At 40.9% G+C, this 11,145-nt stretch overlaps 1 long non-coding RNA gene across 1 annotated transcript in view; it reads right to left on the reverse strand.

Moving 5' to 3' along the window:
- The window catches only part of LOC139364281 (uncharacterized), a 57,716-nt gene extending 51,878 nt beyond the window's left edge, over positions 1 to 5,838 (reverse strand). Inside the window, exons 1-3 of the long non-coding RNA XR_011625834.1 lie at positions 4,553 to 5,838; positions 3,897 to 4,036; positions 2,468 to 2,531 (exon numbers count right to left, since the gene is read on the reverse strand). This is a non-coding gene — a long non-coding RNA (uncharacterized lncRNA). The remainder of the gene's footprint in view (positions 1 to 2,467; positions 2,532 to 3,896; positions 4,037 to 4,552) is intronic.
- Between the last annotated feature and the right edge of the window lie 5,307 nt (positions 5,839 to 11,145).

Below are 11,145 nucleotides of genomic sequence, written 5' to 3' on the forward strand. Positions count from 1 at the left end.
ATGGAAGCGATGCAGTGACAGTTTCCAGGCCCAAGCTTTAAGAAACTAAGAACTTTGCTTCCTATCTCTCTGTGACACTTGCCCCAGGGACAAGGAGGGGAGGCTACATGTAGTTCTGTCTCACAGCCCCTGCTACAGTCCCGTCAACCACCCACATGTGGGTGGAAGTTTTCAAGATGGCCCCAATCCCAGCCATCCTTGCACTGCAACCACATGACAGACCCTGAATGAGAGTCTCTTAACTGAGCCCAGTCATTTCCCAGAACTGTAAGAGATAATAATATAAGGAATAAAATAAGGGTTAAATTTTAAACCACTAAGTTTTGATATGATTTCTTATATAGTAACTGATAAACAAAAATGGTATTTTTGTGTAAAATCCAATTACGGCATTGACAACTAATATATAAATTTAAACACAAAACAAAACACTGTTCTGGCCAAATACTACACATCTGTAGGCAGCCAGTTTCTAACTTTTGTTTGCTCTAGCAATTCCCAAACTCTTGGAGTACCTTACTAACACCCTACTCTTTCAAACCTTCACGGCTTTGTAACACTGCTCCCTCAACACAAGCATTTCAGTTGCCTAGTTTTTCTCATCATAAAAACTTGCTAACTGTTGTTGAAGAAATGAACAGGTAACCAGAAAATCAAGGACTGATTATACTCAGGTTGATTTCCATCTTCCTTCATTTTCCCTTGAATCTTTATCATAAACCCTCTTCAACTAAGGTAAGCTGATCTGATTCCATCCTTGCAACACAATGGCTTTGACCTTTTCTAAATCTTTATTCTCCAGCATGCCTCCCTTGAGGCTGGGAGAAGGTTAGTGACCTACTTTCTGTTTCTTTGGATTGCATCCTTACTCTCTTCCTTCATCTTTCCTCTGGTAGCTCTGTTGTTTATCCACTTTTCTCTTTGATGGCTTTCAATCATTCAAGGTAGTTTTTGAAGCAGCAGTAGTTCACCAGATACTGCACTCTGCCCTGCCTGAGGGTACAGAGGTGCAGACAGCACAGATGTCACTGAAGCACAATGGTCTTAGAACACCTTCCAGAAAATGAGAACACCCCTCATTTAATACTAAAACCTATTGTAATCCAGAGATGATCTGTAGATATACAGATCTGCTACAGTCCAGATCCAATCATTCCTTATTTTTCACAAATAATAAATCAAAAAGAAAATTCTTTTTACAGTAGGAAATTCTTGGCTGCCTGGCTTTTTCTTCATCCCAGCAAGAGCCATTCAACTTGTTCTTTTCCTCTTAAAAAAATCTTGCAACACCTGGGTGCGGTGGCTCACCCCTGTAATCCCAGCACTTTGGGAGGCTGAAGTGGCTAGATCACCTGAGGTTAGGAGTTCAAGACCAGCCTGGCCAACATGGCGAAACCTCGTCTCTACTAAAAATGTATAAAAATTAGCCAGGCTTGGTGACAGGCGCCTGTAGTCCCAGCTACTTGGGAGGCTGAGGCAGGAGAATTGCTTTAACACAGGAGGCAGAGGTTTCAGTGAGCCGAGATCGCGCCACTGCACTCCAGCCTGAGTGACGGAGCAAATCTCCATCTCAAAAAAATGATAAAAAAAATAAAAAAATCTTGCAACTAAAATTGTAGCTAAATGTCTCCTAAACATTTCCCCTGCCTCTACCTCTCCACCACTGCAGTTCTTCCTACACAACATTGATAGATTAATCTTTTTTAAATGCCATCTAAACCTATCATCAGAGACTCTCCGCATACATTAGAAGCTCCAAATGCCACGGACTAGAATTCAAAGGCATCTGAGGTCTAGCCCGGACCTATTTCTTCAACCTCCTCTCCTGTAACACCCACCCCATGATCCCTGAGCTCCAGGCAAACATATCCCCTCACAGTCTCTCAAAGTCAGAATGTCTCTCCCAGCTAAGTGACTTTCACCCACTCCACCAGGTCACGATTTATTCCTCCTACTGGCTTAAGAAGCCCCTCAAACTTCTCCTTTCAAGATGCCTTTTCCTATGGCCCAGGATCTTTGAAACAGACCCTTCTCTGAACCAGAAGTCTGTAGATAATACAGACTTCTACAAATTCAGATACTCGTCCTTACATTCTCATCACTCTACACATAGGTCCTGCATCTCAAGGGAGACTATAAGTCTTTCAAAGGCAAAAGTCACGTTTTGTATTAACTTGATATCCCCAGGGCCAAGCATGATATCCAATGGTAAATGCTCAATAAATGTCTGACAAATCATACTTGATTGTATGAGTAGAAACTGTTTGCTTTGGTTATTGATTAGACACAACCAAACTGACAGTCAAACACCTCACTTTGGTCAGTGACCTTGACTTTCCTGACCCTGTAAAAACATGTAAAACTCAGCAGGATTTACTGGTCACTCTGTAATTAAATAACTGGTCAGTGGTGATACACTGTAAACACTACCTAAAAAGAAGCAAAGCCCAAAACAAACGATGCTTACCTCTAATCACACTTGATGCCCCAGGGAAGGCACCTTAACGGCTTCTGAAGAATAGGCCAGAGCCCTGAAAAAAGGGAAGCAAAATGATTTTTTTTTTTATCCCACAGAACCCTGAAATTAGTGTCCATGCTGAAACAACCTGAGAGGAGCAGATCAACAAGTGCCTGATTTCAGACAGGTGAAAAGGCTAAACTGAAAAACAGGCCAGTTTGTATAATTGAAAAAGCATGTCAGCTCAGAAGGGCAGGGCTCACCGATGCTGAGTGGCATTGAAGGGGAAAGGGGTGTAACCTATAAGCAAATAGAGTCACGTTGCCAAACCTATATCCAATTAATGTAAAAATTAAGAGATAATAAGTGCCTTAGATTCTGCTTAGATTTTAAGTGGTGCTTAACAAGACTATGAAAATGGAAAAACCTGACCAAGAATAGGCAAGTTGAAGTTATTCAGGAGGCTAAAGTAGGAGGATGGCTTGAGCCTGAGAAGTTAAGGCTGTAGTGAGCTGTGATCATGCCACTGTACTCCATCCTGGAAAACAGAGCAAGACACTGTTGCCGGGAAAAAAAAAAAAAAAAAAAAGGCAAGTTGAGGCAAAGTTTTCCAGATTATTAAAAAGACGAATACAGTGAATAATGTTTTATCATTGTTTGCAACCCAACATATATATTATGACAAGACAACACATTATGACTTTTACTGAAATGTTATTGTTCAAACACATTTAAGCATTTCCATTGAAGACTCCTCATTTCAAAGTTGATTAAGAGTGAGGTCAAAATTAGCCAAGCATAGCGGCATGCACCTGTCCCAGCTACTTGGGAGGCTGAGGCACAAGAATCTCTTGAACCTGGGAGGAGGAGGTTGCAATGAGCTGAGATTGTGCCACTGCACTCCAGCCTGGGTGACAGAGCAAAATTCTGTCTCAAAAAAAAAAAAAAAGAAAAAGAAAAAGAGACCGGGCGCGGTGGCTCACACCTGTAATCCCAGCACTTTGGGAGGCCAAGGAGGGCGGATCACGAGGTCAGGAGATGGAGACCATCCTGGCTAACATAGTGAAACCCCATCTCTACCAAAAATACAAAATATTAGCCAAGCATTGTGGCGGGCGCCTGTAGTCCCAGCTACTCGGGAGGCTGAGGCAGGAGAATGGAGTGAACCCAGGAGGCGAAGATTGCAGTGAGTCAAGATTGCGCCACTGCACTCCAGCCTGGGCAACAGAGAGGGACTCTGTCTCAAAAAAAAAAAAAAAAGAGTGAGGTCAGGAAACACTGGGTGACTGTCAGGCACACAGGCCTCCTGACCTGCAGGTCAGCAGGTCTCCACTTACAGGTACTGCCCCTATCTCAAAAAGAATAGGATCTCCAGAAAGAAAAGGTCCAAAGATAAAGTTTCTGCATTAAATGAACTTTATAAATGGAAAATACTCACATAATGTCACATACATTTGTGGTTATTAAGAAAATTGACTTCTTGGATTTGAGTTGACTTCCTGGACCAAGGATGACAAACGGTTCTTCGCAGGAGCCAATCTGATCAATTGTCTGAAGATTCCAAAGCTGTCTCTGGGTCTGGTAGGAAAAAGTGATGCAATCGATTAGTAAGTCTGTCATGGGCCAGGAGAATCATGTGTTGGGAGCAGGCATGCCATATATTTACCATTCCTGATTTAGACACTTAGATGTTGAATGTATTGTGGATTTTCTCTGGCTCTGTCTGGTACCTGGATTCCAATCTCTCCACATAAAAATAGCTACTTGCACAAGTCAACCATTCCGTAGGAGAAATAAATAATAGGGGAGCTGAGAGCTCCCTTGCTTCAGGTAGAACCATCTAATTGAAAGGCTGAATCAGTGTCTTAATTATTTGCTTTGTAAATATATCTCAAGAAGAAAAAAAATCATAGAATATAAAGATTCCAATTTCCCTTGAAGGAAATCACATTGTTCATCTTGGAGGTGGTGGGCATTCCACAGTGAAAATAGTGAGCATGTCATTTATAATCCACTGTACATGAGATAGTATAACATTTTAAAAATATTAGCTGATTTATTTCTCTCATTATTTACCCCCTTTCCCTTTCTTACCTCTCTCCCAACTCCCACTTCAAAGACAGAATATATTATCGGTTCACTTTTCAGTGGAAGGATTTCACAAGACAATAAGACTGGAATTGTTAGCGGTAGCGAATTCATTCGGGTCTACAGCAACCTCAATTCTTGCCTCCTCAGAAGAATTTGAAAAAGGGCATAAGACAGAATGAGAGACCAAGGCAAGCTTTAGAGCAGGAGTGAAAGTTTGTTAAAAAGTGTAGGGCAGGAATGAAAGGATGTAAAGCACACTTGAAAGAGGGCCAAGCGGGCAACTTGAGAGAGTCAAGTGCACTGTTTGACCTTTGACTTAGGGTTTTATACGTTGGCATGCTTCCCGGTGCGGTGAGGGGAGTGGTGCGAGAGGTTTGCATCTCTTCTCCCCTGATCTTTCCCTTGGGATGAGCTGTCTGCATGTGCAGTAGCCTGTCAGCGCTTGGGAGGGGCCGCACACGCAGTGTGTTTACTGAAGTTGTATGCATACTCACTTGAGGCATTCTTTCCTTACCAGTCCAGTGTTCCAATAAAGTCACATATCAGTTAACCTCCACCATTTCGCCTCTTAGTCTGCATGCTTGAGTCCACTCATCCAACTCCTGAGATCTTATCGGGAAGTTGATCACCAGCTCCAGGATTTTTCTATCTACTGGGAGACTGACAGTCCCTGGCGCCAGCTGTAACCAATTATTTTAGAAAGACAGCTTAACAATGCCTGACCATCACCTGATGGTCAGCTGACATTCTGGAGTAGGATAAGGAGGGAGCCTCTCCTGCCCCACTCATGTCTACCTAGCTACCTACTGTAACAAAATCGCCTGCCAGACACTTGCATTCAGTATCTAAAAGCTTAAACAGAGTTTGCAAGCAAGCAATTCTCAGGATATGTATAGCCCAAAGTCATGTTTTGTGGCCCTGCAGAGCACAGTAAAAATTTCTGAATTATTTGCCAATGTTCCAAAATCAGGAGAGTTCACATGAACTTCCACATTTCCACCCTCCCTTTTATTTTAAAAGCAAAACTGTCAACGCTAATCCGGTTTTCCTTAGGGCAACTCTTAGCTCAAGCTGAGTAACAACTTCTCCCTGTAAAAGACAATACACTGGATCTGGGCACGATGGCTTGTGGCTCTAATCCCATCTACTTTGGGAGGCTGAGGCAAGAGGATTGCTTGAGCCCAGGAGTTCAAGACCAGCCTGGGCAACACAGAGTGATTCCATCTCCAAGAAATAACAAAAAACTATACATCAAGTAAAAAGAAAACAAAAAGTAACAACCGTCTCCTTTTCACCTTGATCCCCATCCACCTGCTTCACTGATTACTTACCTCTCTGGCCTCTATTGGTTTGGGTGTGGGAATTTGCACCAGAAGGCCTAGACCCTGGAAAGGGATTGTGTCAGCTGCCATGGAGGCAACACCTTCATGAGAGTAAGTACCTTTGAGGGGAAAATCAAGTTCAAGGGATTAGAAATTAGAACAAAAATTCCTGCAATAGGAACAAGGAAAATAACATCATAGAGTCTAGAATAAATACTATTTCTCGGATGCGCATGGTGGTTTAAGCCTATAACTCCAGCACTTTAGGAGGCTGAGATGGCAGGATCATGTGAGCTCAGGAGTTTGAGACCAGCCTGGGACTGTGTCTTTGCAAAAAAAAACTTAGAAAAATTAGCCAGGTATGGGGGTACATGCCTATAGTCCCAGCTACTCAGGAGGCTGAGGTAGGAGGATTACTTGAGCCTTGGGTGTTGAGGCTACAGTAAGTCATGATGGCACCATTGCCTTCTTTCCTGGGTGACAGAGTGAGATCCTATCTCAAGAAAAAAAAGAAAAAAGAAAAAAAAAACTCTCCCATGCAGGGAGTCAGGAGGAAGACAGCTGGACCTGCTGGGGCTCCATAGTGAGAAATGACCACCAGGGCTGTGCTCATGATACATCATGTGATCCAAGAAGCACCAGAGGATTGGCTCACTGTCCTTTCCTTTGTCTTCCTTTGTCTTAGCTGGGATTGTAGGCGTGCACTACCATGCCCGGCTAATTTTTGTATTTTTAGTAGAGACAGGATTTCGCCATGTTGGCCAGACTGGTCTTGAACTCCTGACCTCAAGTGATCTGCCTGTCTCTGCCTCCCAAAGTGCTGGGATTATACATGTGAGCCACTGTGCCTGGCCAGAATTGCTGGTTTTTAACAGCTGCCAGCACCTCATGTTACCAATACCCAGAGAGAAGACTATGCTTGGTCTCTGAACCACTTAACCCAAATAGATAGCCCCCACCTCACAAAATCCAGAAATACCCAATCCCCCACTAAAAAAACACTGAATCCTGAATACTTATAAATTAATGTGGAGAGGAGGAAAAGAAAGTGTTGTACCTCTGCATGTCATAAACCAAGCCAGTTTGAGAGTATTTAAGCTAGGACAATGGCTCACTTCTTCTAGTTTCTTCTTTGTTATCTACTCCACATCACTTATTTGGCATTAAGCCTATCAAACAGTGCCTTTATGATAGGTAGCATTTATTTGTTGGTTTACTCTTTAGGCATTTATTGTACTTCTATTAAGTGACAGGCACCATTCATGGCTCTGAAAATACAAAGATGTATAATGAGTTGACCCTGTCATCTCAGGCTTAGAGTTACCTGGAGAGTTGGCCATAACTATGTATTATAATGACAGTATCAGGTAAGAATAATTTGGCAAACAATTTAAAGAGCATTTCAAAAAGTCCAACATTCTTTCATGGTAAAACCAGTCAGAAAACTAAGAATAGAAGGGAACTTCCTCAACCAGCTAAAGGACATCTACAAAAATCCACAACTAATATCTTGCTGAGTGGTAAAAGACTGCATGCTTTCCCCTAAGATCAGGAACAAGACAAGGACGTTCGTTCTTGACACTTCTATTCAACATTATACTGGAGGTACTAGCCAGAGCAAGTAGGCAAGAAAAAGAAACAAAAGGCTTCCAGATTGGAGAGGAAGTAGTAAAATTGTTTCTATTCACAGATGACCTGATCTTATATATAGAAAATCCTAAGAAATCCACCAAAAACATTAGAGCTAATGAACAAGTTCAACAGTTTCAAGTACAAGATCAGCATACAAACACCAGTTGAATTTCTATACACTTGCAATAACTAATCCAAAAATGAAATTAACAAAACAATTCCATTTATAATAGCATCAGAAAGAATAAAATATTAATAGTAATTTTTTTAAAAGGTAAACAATTATACTCTGAAAACTATAAAACATTGTCTAAAGAAATTAAAGATCAATGTAAATACAAAGACATTCCATATTTACAGGGATCAGAAGACTTAATATTGTTAAGATTGTTCACATGACAATATTCTCCAAATATATCTATAGATATTACATATCCCCTGTTGAAATTCCAGCTGCCTGTTTTGCAGAAATGGGCAAGCTCATCCCAAAATTCATATACAAATGCAAGTAACCCAGAAGAGCCAAAATAGTTTTGAAAAAGAAAAACAAAGCCGGAGGACTTATACTTCCCATTTCCAAAACTTACTGCAAAGGTACAGTAATCAAGATAGTGTGATGCTGGCATATGGTTAGATATATAAATCAGTGGAATAGAATCAAGAGTCCAGAAGTAAGTCCTTACATTTCGGGGCAATTGATTTTTTACAAAGGTGTCAACACAATTAAATGGGGAAAGAATAATCTTTTCCACAAATGATGTTGAAACAACTGGAAATCCACAGGCAAAAGAAAGAATTTGGATTCATCATACCATATACAAAAATTAACTTAAATTTTATCATAGATCCAAATTTAAGAGCTAAAACTTTTAGAAGAAAGCATAGGAGTAAGTCATTATGACTTTGGATTAGACAATGGTTTCTTAAATGTAACACCAAAAGCACAAACAACAAAAGAAATAAAGATAAATTGGATTTTATTAAAATCAAAAACTTTTGTGCTTCAAAGTACACCATCAAGAAAGTTGAAGTGCAACATATGTAATGGGAAAATATTTGCAAATTATATATCTGATAAGGAACTTGTATCCATAATGCATAAAGAAATCTTGCAATAAAAAGACAACATAATTTGAAAATGAACAAAAGACTAGAATAGATATTTTTCCAGAAAGATATACAAGTGGCCTGTGTCTTAGTCCATTTGTGCTGCTATAACAAATTACCTGAGATTGGGTAATTTACAAAGAACAAAAATTTATTTCTCACAGTTGTGGAGGCTGAAAGTCCAAGATCAAGGCACTGGCAGGTTCAGTGTCCAAGGGCCTGGTCTCTGTCTCTTGTTGGGGTACCCTCCAGAGGGGATGAACACTGCATTCTCACATGGTGGAAGGCAGAAGGGCAAAAGGGTCTAGCTAGTTTCCTCCAGCCTTTTTATAAGATCACCAATCCCATTCACAAGGGCTCTACCCTCAGGACTTAATCACTCCTAAAGGCCCTTTTCATGCCATCATGTTAGGGTTTAATTTCCAATATATGAATTTTGAAGGGACACATACATTCAAATCATAGTAGCCAGTAAGCACATGAAAATATGCTCAACATCATTAGCCATCAGTAAAATGCAAATCAAAACTACAATGAAATATCACTTCACATCCACTATGATGACTAAAATAAGAAAGATAGACAGCAAGAGTTGAGGATATGGAGAAACTGAAAGCCTTATACATAGCTGGTGGGAACGGCTGGTGGTGCCACTGCTTTGGAAAATACTTTGGCAGTTCCTTAAAATGTTAAACATCAAGTTTTTATATGGGTCAGACACTGTAACTTGTGCCTGTAATCCCAGTTATTCAAGAATAGGGCAGAAGAATCACTTGAGGCCACAGGAGTTTGAGACCAGCTTGGGCAACATAGTGAGACTCTGTCTTTAAAAAAAAAAAAAAAAAGTGCCGTATGACCTGGCTATTCCACACCTAGACATATACCTAAGAGAAATGAAAACATATGTTCACCCAAAAATGTGTACATGAATGTTCATAGCAGCATTATTTATAATGGGCAAAAAATAAAAACAACCCACACGTGCATCAACTGACAAAGGGTATGTCTATGCAATTAAATAGTATTCAGCCAGAAAAAGAATAAAATGCCAATTACATAATACAACATGGATGCATTTTCAAAATATGCTAAATGAAAAAAGTCAGTCACAAAGGACCATATATTATATAATATCATTTATATAAAATGTCTAAAATAGACACATCTGTAGACAGAAAATAGATTACTTTTTGCCAGGGGGTGGGGGGAGGGAGAATGGGGAAGTGATTGTTAATGGATATGGGGTTTCTTTTGAGGTAGTAGAAACATTATGAAATTAAATAGTGATGGTTACACAGTTCTAATACTACACTAAAAAACAAATTAACAATTTAAGAGAGTGAATTTTGTGATATGTTAATTACATCTCAATAAAATTGTTTTTTTTTTTGGAGTTTTTTTTTTTTTTTTTTTTTTTGAGACGGAGTTTTCCTGTTGTTGCTGAGTCTGAAGTGCAGTGGCACGATCTCGGCTTACTGCAACCTCTGCCTCCTGGGTTCAAGTGATTCCCCTGGCTCAGGCTCCCCTGTAGCTGGGATTACAGGTGTCCATCACCACACCCAGCTAATTTTTTGTGTTTTTAGTACAGATGGGGTTTCTCCATGTTGGCCAGTCTGGTCTTGAACTCCTGACCTCAGGTGATCCACCCGCCTTGGCCTCCCAAAATGCTAGGATTACAGGCATGAGCCAAAGTACCCAGCCCAAAAATGTTATTAAAGAATACTTTTACTTGGGAGGCTGAGGCAGGAGAATGCCGTAAACCCGGGAGGTGGAGCTTGCAGTGAGCTGAGATCTGGCCACTGCACTCCAGTCTGGGTGACAAAGCGAGACTCCATCTCAAAAAAAAAAAAAGAATACTTTTGCCGGACGCAGCAAAAGTAAAATAAGAAAGATAGACAGCAAAAGTTATCAGGATAACTCTGGAATGTGGATGTGATGCCTGGAGCTGCAGCTAGGAACAGCTCACGCCTGTTGTCCCAGCACTTTGGGAGGCGGAAGCGGGCGGATCACCTGAGGTCAGGAGTTCAAGACCAGCCTGGCCAACATGGCGAAACCCCGTCTCTACTAAAAATACAAAAATTAGCCAGGCGTGGTGGTGGGTGCCTGTAGTCCCAGCTACTTGGGAGGCTGAGGCAGAAGAATCACTTGAACCCAGGAAGCAGAGGTTGCAGTGGGCAGAAATCACGCCACAACACTCCAGCCTGGGCAGCAAAGCAAGACTCCATCTAAACAAAACAACAACAAAAAAATACTTTTGACTGCAAGTAACAGAATACTTAAGAGTGGCTTAAACCTTAAAGATGTTTACAGTTTATGTCACAACATGTCTGGAAGCAATTGGTCTCAGTGTTCACTCAATGACTCAGAAAAATCATCAAAGACCAAGGCACTTCCTACATTTCCACTCTGATGTTCTCACTCATTTGCTTTTGATTCTCATGTTTGTCACCTCATGATCAATCATATGGCTGCCGCAGCTCCAGGCATCACATCCACATTCAAGACAGGATGAAATGGGAAGAGATGATGAAGCAA

This window comes from Macaca nemestrina, chromosome 7 (genome assembly GCF_043159975.1).
Source record: "Macaca nemestrina isolate mMacNem1 chromosome 7, mMacNem.hap1, whole genome shotgun sequence".
Classification (NCBI taxonomy): Eukaryota; Metazoa; Chordata; class Mammalia; order Primates; family Cercopithecidae; genus Macaca; species Macaca nemestrina.